Raw genomic sequence first — 10,145 nt, forward strand, 5'->3', positions numbered from 1 at the left:
GTGTCTGGCTGTTTTGGCTTCACAGAAGAGGCCTCACTGGACAGCCGTTGACTTGGGGCTGTGTGTGTGTGTGTGTGTGTGTGTGTGTGCGCACGCTGTTTGCTCTGGCCGCTGCTCGCTTTGTTCTGGCTTTATTAGGCATGGAGCTGCAGCCTGTCACTTTCCACCCTCTCTGGAGTCATCGGTCTCACAAAGACCCAGTGACGCTCTCGAGCCACCCCACATACCCCCCTCAGATTGGCCCCCGATGGCTGCTTTGTGTCTCAGCCGTTTACTGTCAGTGGTTGGAGCAGATTGCAAAATGTATTGCTGGCTCAGATTAAAAACACTTGCTTGATCAAGACATTCTGATGCACTGGAATACATCTTAACTAAATGCTATTGATAGATATGTTAGGTCCACAGGATACAATTCTGTGACTGTATGGGATTAATACTGGATGAAGTTGCATTGTAATGCTTCACATGGACCACATTTAGCCCCTGCTTTACTATGCCATAACAATTGTCTTTATGCAATCTTCTATTGAATTAAACTTAATCCGATTATGACATTATCCACCACTGAAGCACAGTATTAGATTATATGTCACTTTTAAGTTATTAAAAATAAATTGATGGATTGAAAATAGAAAACCATTAGTTTAGTATTGGGACTTATGACTTCTATCAATAGGCACATTTGAAGTGGTCTGGGCAGTTAGGGAACCAAACCACATCTATAACTGAGTTAGGCCAATCCCATAATGCTTCTGTAATGAAATGGTTGAGCCAAGACTCCAATGATCAACTAAGTACGGTCAAGACTTTCTGCTATGCTTGGTTGACCAGCAGTATGCATGCCAATCATATTCACCTCTTGTTTTCTTTCTTTCTCTCTCTCTCTCTCTCTCTCTCTCTCTCTCTCTCTCTCTCTCTCTCTCTCTCTCTCTCATTCCTTCGCTCTCAACTGTATACTCTTCCTCTGATGTTGCAGGTAGGCCTCTAAAAGGGGATATCACTTACCTCTTTCTCATGTTTAATAGCAAATCTGACCATTTCCCCTCTGAACAATTTTTGTTTCCTCCCCAGGCCCCTAGTTGTTCTTCTCTTACAGTCACAGTATTGGTTGGTGGTGGGTTTTGGTTACCTAACATGATTCTTTGTCCGGGTATGTTTACACGGCGACGGCCAATCGGGGATTAACATTCCAATGTGAGGGCAGAGTTCACAATGCTAATTGGCTGACAGTATTTCAGAGGGAGAAATCCCAGCACTTTATTCTGCTATGGGGATCTTAGCCCCTTGATACAAGGTTAAGCTGAGTCTCAAAGGCCTGGCCAAACCCCAGTCAGACTCTTACCAAAGGAGAGACAGGAACTCTAATGACTCAAAGGAAAGGGTCTGCTGATAGATCGAGACGGTGTGGCTGGCTAGTTTTTTCAACTAAGGAGATTAGTGTTGAAAGTAAATTAAATAAGTTATATAAAACTGTACTCTTTTGTTTTTCTTGCTGACTCTGGACAAATCTTTCCATTTCATAGGTTACATGTTCTAAGAAGAACCCTTTGAGTAGACTATATCAACTTCAAATTGTCTGTGCAGCCTGGGAGATTCGGATCGCCAGACTAGTTTCAAGTAAAACTGGGCCAGTAGTATTCTAATATTCCATCCTAGTACCCTTGGAATGTATTCAGCATAGTAATTGTGCCGGGAGGGTCAATTCTCTTTCAACCCAGTCTTTTTAAATCATTCAATGTTTGATCAGGGTGTGTGGATGGGGACATCCCCAGGTCAAACTATTACTGTCTCCTCAATCCTAAAAATGTCTCAAGTTATACTGTATGTCTCAGATACAAATGTTGACAGGTTACACACACCTTTTGACTATACTATGTGTCCCGTTGTATACCATGGCATTGTTGAATACTCATTTCTGATTAGCTTGAAGGGACTTCTAGAGCGTGCGTTATTTTCCTATAACGCACTGTACAGTAAGTATATCAGCACGGTAGAATTAAATGGCTATAGTTCTTACTTGTTATATGTTTGAGCTGCTTTTGAAAGCAAAAGTCAAATTAAAAACATTATTGGCGTTGTTGAGTACGATTTTCATAATATCAAGCTAGGACTGATGGTTTAATTAGCTAAACTAGCAAGTCTGTTTGTTTGGTTACCAAGGCAACTACTGTTGCTATCTAGTAAACTTGCTAGCTACTTCAGTGGATGGTGAACAGATTTCTACCGGCAAATGAACACATTTCTAGTGGTAAATGTGTTAAATTATATCCATGGTGTAAAAGGGATTAATCAACTCAGGGCTTTATATGTTTTCTGGAAAATAATGCAACTCAGTGGAAGGTTAGTTCCACTCCAAGTCTTTCATTATTTTCCAGAGAACGCATAGCCTCTCATTGATTATCCCTTACAGTTGAAGTCAGAAGTTTACATACACTTAGGTTGGAGTCATTAAAACTCGTTTTTCAACCACTTCACAAATTTCTTGTTAACAAACTATAGTTTTGGCAAGCGGGTTAGGACATCTACTGTGTGCACGACACAAGTCATTTTTTCGAATATTGTTTCCTGCTAGATTATTTCACTTATAATTCACTGTATCACAATTCCAGTGGGTCAGAAGTTTACATACACTAACTTGACTGTGCCTTTAAACAGCTTGGAAAAATCCAGAAAATGATGTCATGGCTTTAGAATCTTCTGATAGGCAAATTGACATTGTTTGAGTCAATTGGAGGTGTACCTGTGGATGTATTTCAAGGCCTACCTTCAAACGTAGTGCCTCTTTGCTTGACATCATGGGAAAATCAAAAGAAATCAGCCAAGACCTCAAAATAACATTTGTAGACCTCCACAAGTCTGCTTCATCCTTGAGAGCAATTTCCAAACACCTGAAGGTGCCACGTTCATCTGTACAAACAATAGTACGCAAGTATAAACACCATGGGGCCACGCAGCCGTCATACCGCTCAGGAAGGAGACGCGTTCTGTCTCCTAGAGATGAACGCACTTTGGTGCGAAAAGTGCAAATCAATCCCTGAACAAGATGCTGGAGGAAACGGGTACAAAAGTATCTATATCCACAGTAAAATGAGTCCTATATTGACATAACCTGAAAGGCCGCTCAGCAGGGAAGAAGCCACTGCTCCAAACCCGCCATAAAAAAGCGACTACAGTTTGCAACTGCACATGGGGACAAAGATCGTACTTTTTGGAGAAATGCCCTCTGGTCTGATGAAACAAAAATAGAACTGTTTGACCATCGTTATGTTTGGAGGAAAAAGGGGGAGGCTTGCAAGCCGAAGAACATCATCCCAGCCGTGAAGCACGGGGGTGGCAGCATTATGTTGTGGGGGTGCTTTGCTGGTGCACTTCACAAAATAGATGGCATCATGAGGTAGGAAAATTATATGGATATATTGAAGCAACATCTCAAGACATCAGTCAGGAAGTTAAAGCTTGGTCGCAAATGGGTCTTCCAAATGGACAATGACCTCAAGCATACTTCCAAAGTTGTGGCAAAATGGCTTAAGGACAACAAAGTTGTTAGGTATGCGTAAATGGCTGTAAGGGAATCAGGCGCAGGAGAGCAGATATTGGGTAGCAAACGGAGCCTTTTATTTGGCGAACCAAAAACACACGGCACAACTAACACGAAATACAACACGGGTTGACATAACCCAGCGCAACCAGCCTAACATGCGCATACATGAAACAATAAACAGTTCCACACAAAGACATGGGGGGAACAGAGGGTTAAATACACAACAAGTGATTGAGGGGATTGAAACCAGGTGTGAGGAAAACAAGACAAAACAAATGGAAAATGATAAGTGGATTGATGATGGCTAGAAGACCGGCGACGCCGAGCACCGCCCGAACAAGGAGAGGACCCGACTTTGGCTGAAGTCGTGACAAAAGTCAAGGTATTGGAGTGGCCATCACAAAGCCCTGACCTCAATCCCATAGAACATTTGTGGGCAGAATTGAAAAAGTGTGTGCGAGCAAGGAGGCCTACAAACCTGACTCAGTTACACCATCTGTGTCAGGAGGAATGGGCCAGAATTCACCCAACTTGTTGTGGGAAGCTTGTGGAAGGCAACCCAAAACGTTTGACCCAAGTTAAACAATTTAAAGGCAATGCTTCCAAATACTAATTGAGTGTATGTAAACTTCTGACCCACTGGGAATGTGATGAAATAAATCTTTCTCTCTACTATTATTCTGACATTTCACATTCTTAAAATAAATTAGTGATCCTAACTGACCTAAAACAGGGAATTTTTTGTTGGATTAAATGTCAGGATTTGTAAAAAAAAACAAAAACAGTTTAAATGTATTTGGCTAAGGAGTATATAAACTTCCGACTTCAACTGTACATATTCTGGTGCGACTCAGTTTACTACTCTGCACTAATCTAAATGTGTACGTGAAGTATATGTAAGATTTCCTATGAAATGTCCTATGATTTCCCATAGCTCAAGTACAGTGAAATGGTTTGTATAATGTAGCTGTTATGCTCAATGATTCATGTACAGTAACATGGGAAGAATTGAAACCTTTGGCTCCCACAATGTTGTCATTGGTGAGGGTTAGGGTTAGCTCTCAACATCAGTTATACTGATTGGCTAGGCTGGCATGTTTAATCTGGTTCTACAGGTCCTCTCATCATGTGTCACCAGCCTCATAAACCTGCCAGCCGTCGACACATGTTATCTGGGTTAGTCATTATGCCCTCTCAGATCTGAAGCCCAGGGAGGTCCAGCAGAGAGGGTCGCGGCCCTCCAGACCACCCCAAAGACACCCCTTCATGTCTGGGGTGGTAACGGCAGGTCAGGCCCTAGCCTTGGAGTAGGAGTGGAGGACCTCCTCCCATGTAGTGTAGTGAAAACACTGAACTCAAGGCTCCTCAGGGCTGCCCTGTGATCTGCTTTCCACATCCCATTACTCAGTCACAGCAGGAGAGGCCCTGTGATGCCAAAGAACCTGCTTAGATCTAACACCTCCTGTTTACACAAGACTAGTTATGCTACTAGGCCTCCATTCGGAACTGGATAGGTGGCTGTTGCTGTAGGTGTGAAAAGAGAGAAGGTAGCATCTCCTCCACAGTTCACAGGCATCTCTTTCTCTCTTCAAAGAGATTGTTGGTGAAGTCTGGTCCTGGATATCCAGAACTTCTGCTATACTAATAAGGGCGGCTTCTGAAGACTTGACTAAGATAAAGGTTAAAACGGGAGGAGTTGATGCTTTTATTTTATTTTATTTATTTCACCTTTACTTAACCAGGTAGGCAAGTTGAGAACAAGTTCTCATTTACAACTGCGACCTGGCCAAGATAAAGCAAAGCAGTGTGACACAGACAACAACACAGAGTTACACATGGAGCAAACAAACAAGCCAATAACACAATAAACAAGTCAATGACACAGTAGAAAAAAGAAAGTCTTTAATATACAGTGTGTGCAAAAGGCATGAGGAGGTAGGCAATAAATAGGCCATAGGAGCGAATAATTACAATTTAGCAGATTAACACTGGAGTGATAAACGAGCATATGATGATGTGCAAGTAGAGATACTGCTGTGTAAAAAGCGCAGAAAAGTAAATCAAATAAAAACAGTAAGGGGATGAGGTAGGTAGATAGGGTGGGCAATGTACAGATGGGCTATGTACAGCTGCAGCGATCGGTTAGCTGCTCAGATAGCTGATGTTTAAAGTTGGTGAGGGAAATAAAAGGAAGGTGGGAAAGTGAGAAACGAGAAAAGATTCGTTGCTATCAGCTTTCCTGAATGCTCTATTGCAGATGGTCTTGGCAGTCCATCTTTTATAAAAGGTATGAATGACTTCCGAACGTGGCCAGTATATTTTTTTTAAAGAAACAGTTGTTGATGGATAGATCATATCCTGAGGCTTTATAATTGTTCTTATTTTCCTCATAGTATCCCATCAAAGCCAACCCTTTAATTCAGCCTTAATTGGCTCATGGACTGTTTACTCCAACCTCTTCATCTCAGTGCGTGTTGTACGGACCCTTTTAAATCTAATGCACAGTTGACGGGAATGTCCAGGTACAGTAACTAAGACCCTGCAGGGGGCAACTCCTCAACATCATCTTAGCACTTTAAGATGAGATGCTGTCAAGCCTCGACAGAGCATAAGCTGAAACCCATCAGAGCAATTCATTGAAGACCTGTATCTAGTCTCTCAGGTTGACTGAGCTGAGAAGATATGTCCAATTATCAACAGTCAGAGAGGTTGGTTAGGTCTTGTGCTTATGGATCTAACGTCAAAGATGTCTATCTTCTCACCAGTTGTTTTCCGCCTCTTGACCTCGGGAAGTTTGCGGAATATTCTCTTAATTCAATCAAATTTGTTTTCTGTTATCATCAGCCTCAATATGTATAAATTATTATTTTTCTGTGGACAAACATCAACAAACATAGCATAAGAGAGAGGTTCTGTTTAAGTCACTATCTTTCTGTCTCTGTTTTGGGATGTGTCCTTTGATGTCCATGGACAGGGCGTAGGGTGGCCACGGACTAAGCTCCCCCTGTAGGGACCACAGCATGGCATGACCCTGCCTCTGATCCAGGTCACAAGACAGGTGGATCCTACCATTCACAGTTTGGAGAGGGTGACTTGTTAAGGCTCTTTAGATCTTCAGGGTGTTTGAAGTAAAGGTGCTCTATTACACAGATGTAAATGTCTGGAATCTCTATATACAGACTAGATTGTTGATAACTGTTGCCTAAAAGATGTACACTAATGATATTTTAGTGGGAACAAAGTAGATTGTTCACTGTGTATTGTAGCAATGCTGTATCAGGACAGGGTCACAAGTCAGAGCAGGTAAGGTAATTTCCATTCAGTCCCCCAAGGGTTGGAGTTTATAAAACATTTGCATTTGTGTTCACAGTAGTCTCTCGTGAGTCGTGACATCGAGTATCGGATTTGGTTTGGGTGCCGAGATTATGATTACAGTAATGTGATTATTTGATTGATCATGCATGGCTATGGTGCATGACAGCAGACGTGTGTCTTTCACTGTTTAGGATATAGATGGTTGCATTTAGTCCCAACATGCTACCCTGTCTGAGGTGTTGACAGAGAAGACCAGGGGTTGTTGGCAGCCTTGTCTCTACAGCTCTGCTCTGATGTGTGGACAAAACACTTACAGACTCGACATGAACATACAGTAATGTGACTGCTCTGGGCTAAAGGCTATTTAGTTGGGTTTAGAAATGCATTAGAAAGGTGTGGAAAGCAAACAGAAGATACAGTAAAACTCACTTGTAAGGGCTCTTCAAAGACAATGTCACAAATACATTTTGCAGTCAGAATTTGCTTACTTTATATCCACATGACAAATACCAGAGTTCTGGAGAAAAGGTCAAGTTACAGTTTCAGTTTTCTTTTATCATGAGGCCATTTCCAAAGTGCACTTTAAACAGGCGGATGAGATGGGATGAGCCCAGCTCTAGTGTCCGATCTACTGATAATGGGTGTAATGCCTATATGTAGTCATCCAGGTCTCAAGTCTTTAAGTGGAGGGGTAGAGCTGAGCCCTGGCCTCTGCTCTATGACTGCAGAGTTGATGTTCCCCGCTATATGAATAGGCCTCTGTCTGTAGACGTGTCCTCTTCACTATCCCCATTGTCTCTTCTGATTGACAGGCCTGCCTTTGATAACATTAATGGATGTGATATCCCAGACTGTATTGCAGGCAGCGCAGCGTCCCTGGTCAAGAGGAAGAGGTATCGTCCTATAACTTTACTCAGTTGTTATTTTTCAGAAAAAAATGGAATGAACGAAATATGTCCTAAAACTGTTGGCAGTGGGATGCTTTTTGGATGATTTAATGAATGCAACAAGGCCTAAAAATAGACACAAATAAAATACAACATTAATATGCTTTGATGGTTTTCCTGAGCTTGAGTGTACTGTAAAATCATTGCAGTGGGTTTTCTGTAGGCATTCTGTACACACGATCACAAATGAATCTAGCTATGACATGCCACACTGAGTGATGTAATTAGTCCATAGGATTTGATTCAATTAGTGTGTGTTGCTCTCTCTCTCTCTCCACCCCTTCTCTCTTTCATCCTTTTTTTGTGCTAATATGTTAACCTATTTTAATCGCTCACTTTGCCTCCATTCCTCAGGTACCTTGTCTCTTCTCCTTCATACAAATCCCCTTCTCTTCTACCCCTTCTATTCATCTGCTCTCTCTCGCTCTCTCTCTCTCTTTTCTCTTCTTTTATCCTGAAGTTAAATAATCCTTATCTTGGGGCTGGGCTCTCCGCAGTCCTCACTCCACCATTACAGACACCTGATCCTTGGTGAGGAGGTTGTAATTTTGGCAAATTACAGTTTTTTAGATCTTAACTTCAAGTGGAATCCAGTCGTGCTTGAAATGCTGTACATGGAACCAATGATCTTTTTACGACAATTGAATTCCATGAATAGGAGGCAATGTCAGGAGGGAAAAACGAGTGATTATGCGTGTGATTAGGAACTCTAACTTTACTTGATTTATGCAGTAAAAATGTGTTCACAAGACATAACTTCATTCAATCAACTCATTTCTAGGTGTTTTTTATTGAGCGCCTCGTTCATGTTAAGCTATTTCCTGTACTAAGATCAAAAAATGATAATGACAAAATTGACAGCTTAATTTGATCAGTGATAGGCTTACATTATGAAAGATGTGTCTCAATGACATTTGATGTTGGCTACAGCCCTCTATACATTATTTCCTATATTATTCAAACTGTACACTAAACTGTGAAGAGGAATGTGAGGTCACTTGGTTATGAATTTACTTTCAACATGATCTCATGAATTCACTGCTAGCATAACATGTTTAGCATGTGACACATTGTGGTTCCTACATATTAGTTATGTAATATTTGTCCTTTATAAAAGGTGAATAAACAGTTTGGGTTAAAAGACCGTTTCAAAAGCTTTAAGATCTGAATCCCAACCATATCTTATTAACAACAGGGCACTCTTCTTCCATTTCACAACATTCACAAGACGAAACCCAGCTCTCTACCAAGCTCACAAGAAGTACTCAAGAAGATGATCCCTGCCTCTCTTATGGGATATCTATCTATCTATCTATCTATCTATCTATCTATCTATCTATCTATCTATCTATCTATCTATCTATCTATCTATCTATCTATCTATCTATCTATCTATCTATCTATCTATCTATCTATCTATCTATCTATCTATCTATCTATCTATCTATCTATCTATCTATCTATCTACACTTCACTCAAATAACATAACTTTCATACACAAGCAGTTTCGTTCTTCTGACTCTTACATCCACACAACACAAATAGAACTCAACATCCAGACTTAAAATACAACTGCGGCATAATTATTCTGAAGTGTATCTTTTGGGAGACCATTTTTAATGTGTCCTTGATTTATTTATTTATTTATTTATCAAGAGCAAGCACACTCCCCCTTAGTTTCTGCAAAGGAAGCAGAGATCTAAAATCAGTCCTTAAGTTATGCCCCCATTATGTCACTGTGTTAAATCTGTTATAGTGTCAGTGAGGTGTGCTAGATTTGTACAAGAGATACAGAGAGACAATACACATGTAGGACTACATTTTAGTATTGTAGTTTGCTGTGATTATGTCATTCAACAGTTAACATACACACACACGAAATACGTATACATACTGTGTAATAAGTCATGCATGAATGTTTAGTTTGTTTGCACCCCTAGTAATTAAAGTGTGACCAGTGGAGGGCGTTGATCTGCAAAATAATGAGTCATCAAACGTTTTAGGCTATTCATTATTAAAATAAAGAATATGAACTAAAATTACCGCTATGTAGCCTTAACATTGGAACCACTTCAGAATAGACTCCAGCTATGACGGTGACTTGAAAAATATGGAATATTGATTTTCTGTCTCTAGTTTTAAGGATAAATATTTTAGCATTTAAAGGACAACTGCAATATTATTTCTAATCAAATGGAGGAATAAGAGAAAGGCTAAATGAAAGTGTGGTGTCTGTCCTGTGTTCCTGATTTGAATGTGAACCTACTATCGAGATGCGCAGCCTATTGGGACCGTCCCAGTCGGTATTGAACACGCCTCCCGCCACCCGTCGTCAACTAATG

This window comes from Salmo salar, chromosome ssa25, assembly GCF_905237065.1.
Source record: "Salmo salar chromosome ssa25, Ssal_v3.1, whole genome shotgun sequence".
Classification (NCBI taxonomy): Eukaryota; Metazoa; Chordata; class Actinopteri; order Salmoniformes; family Salmonidae; genus Salmo; species Salmo salar.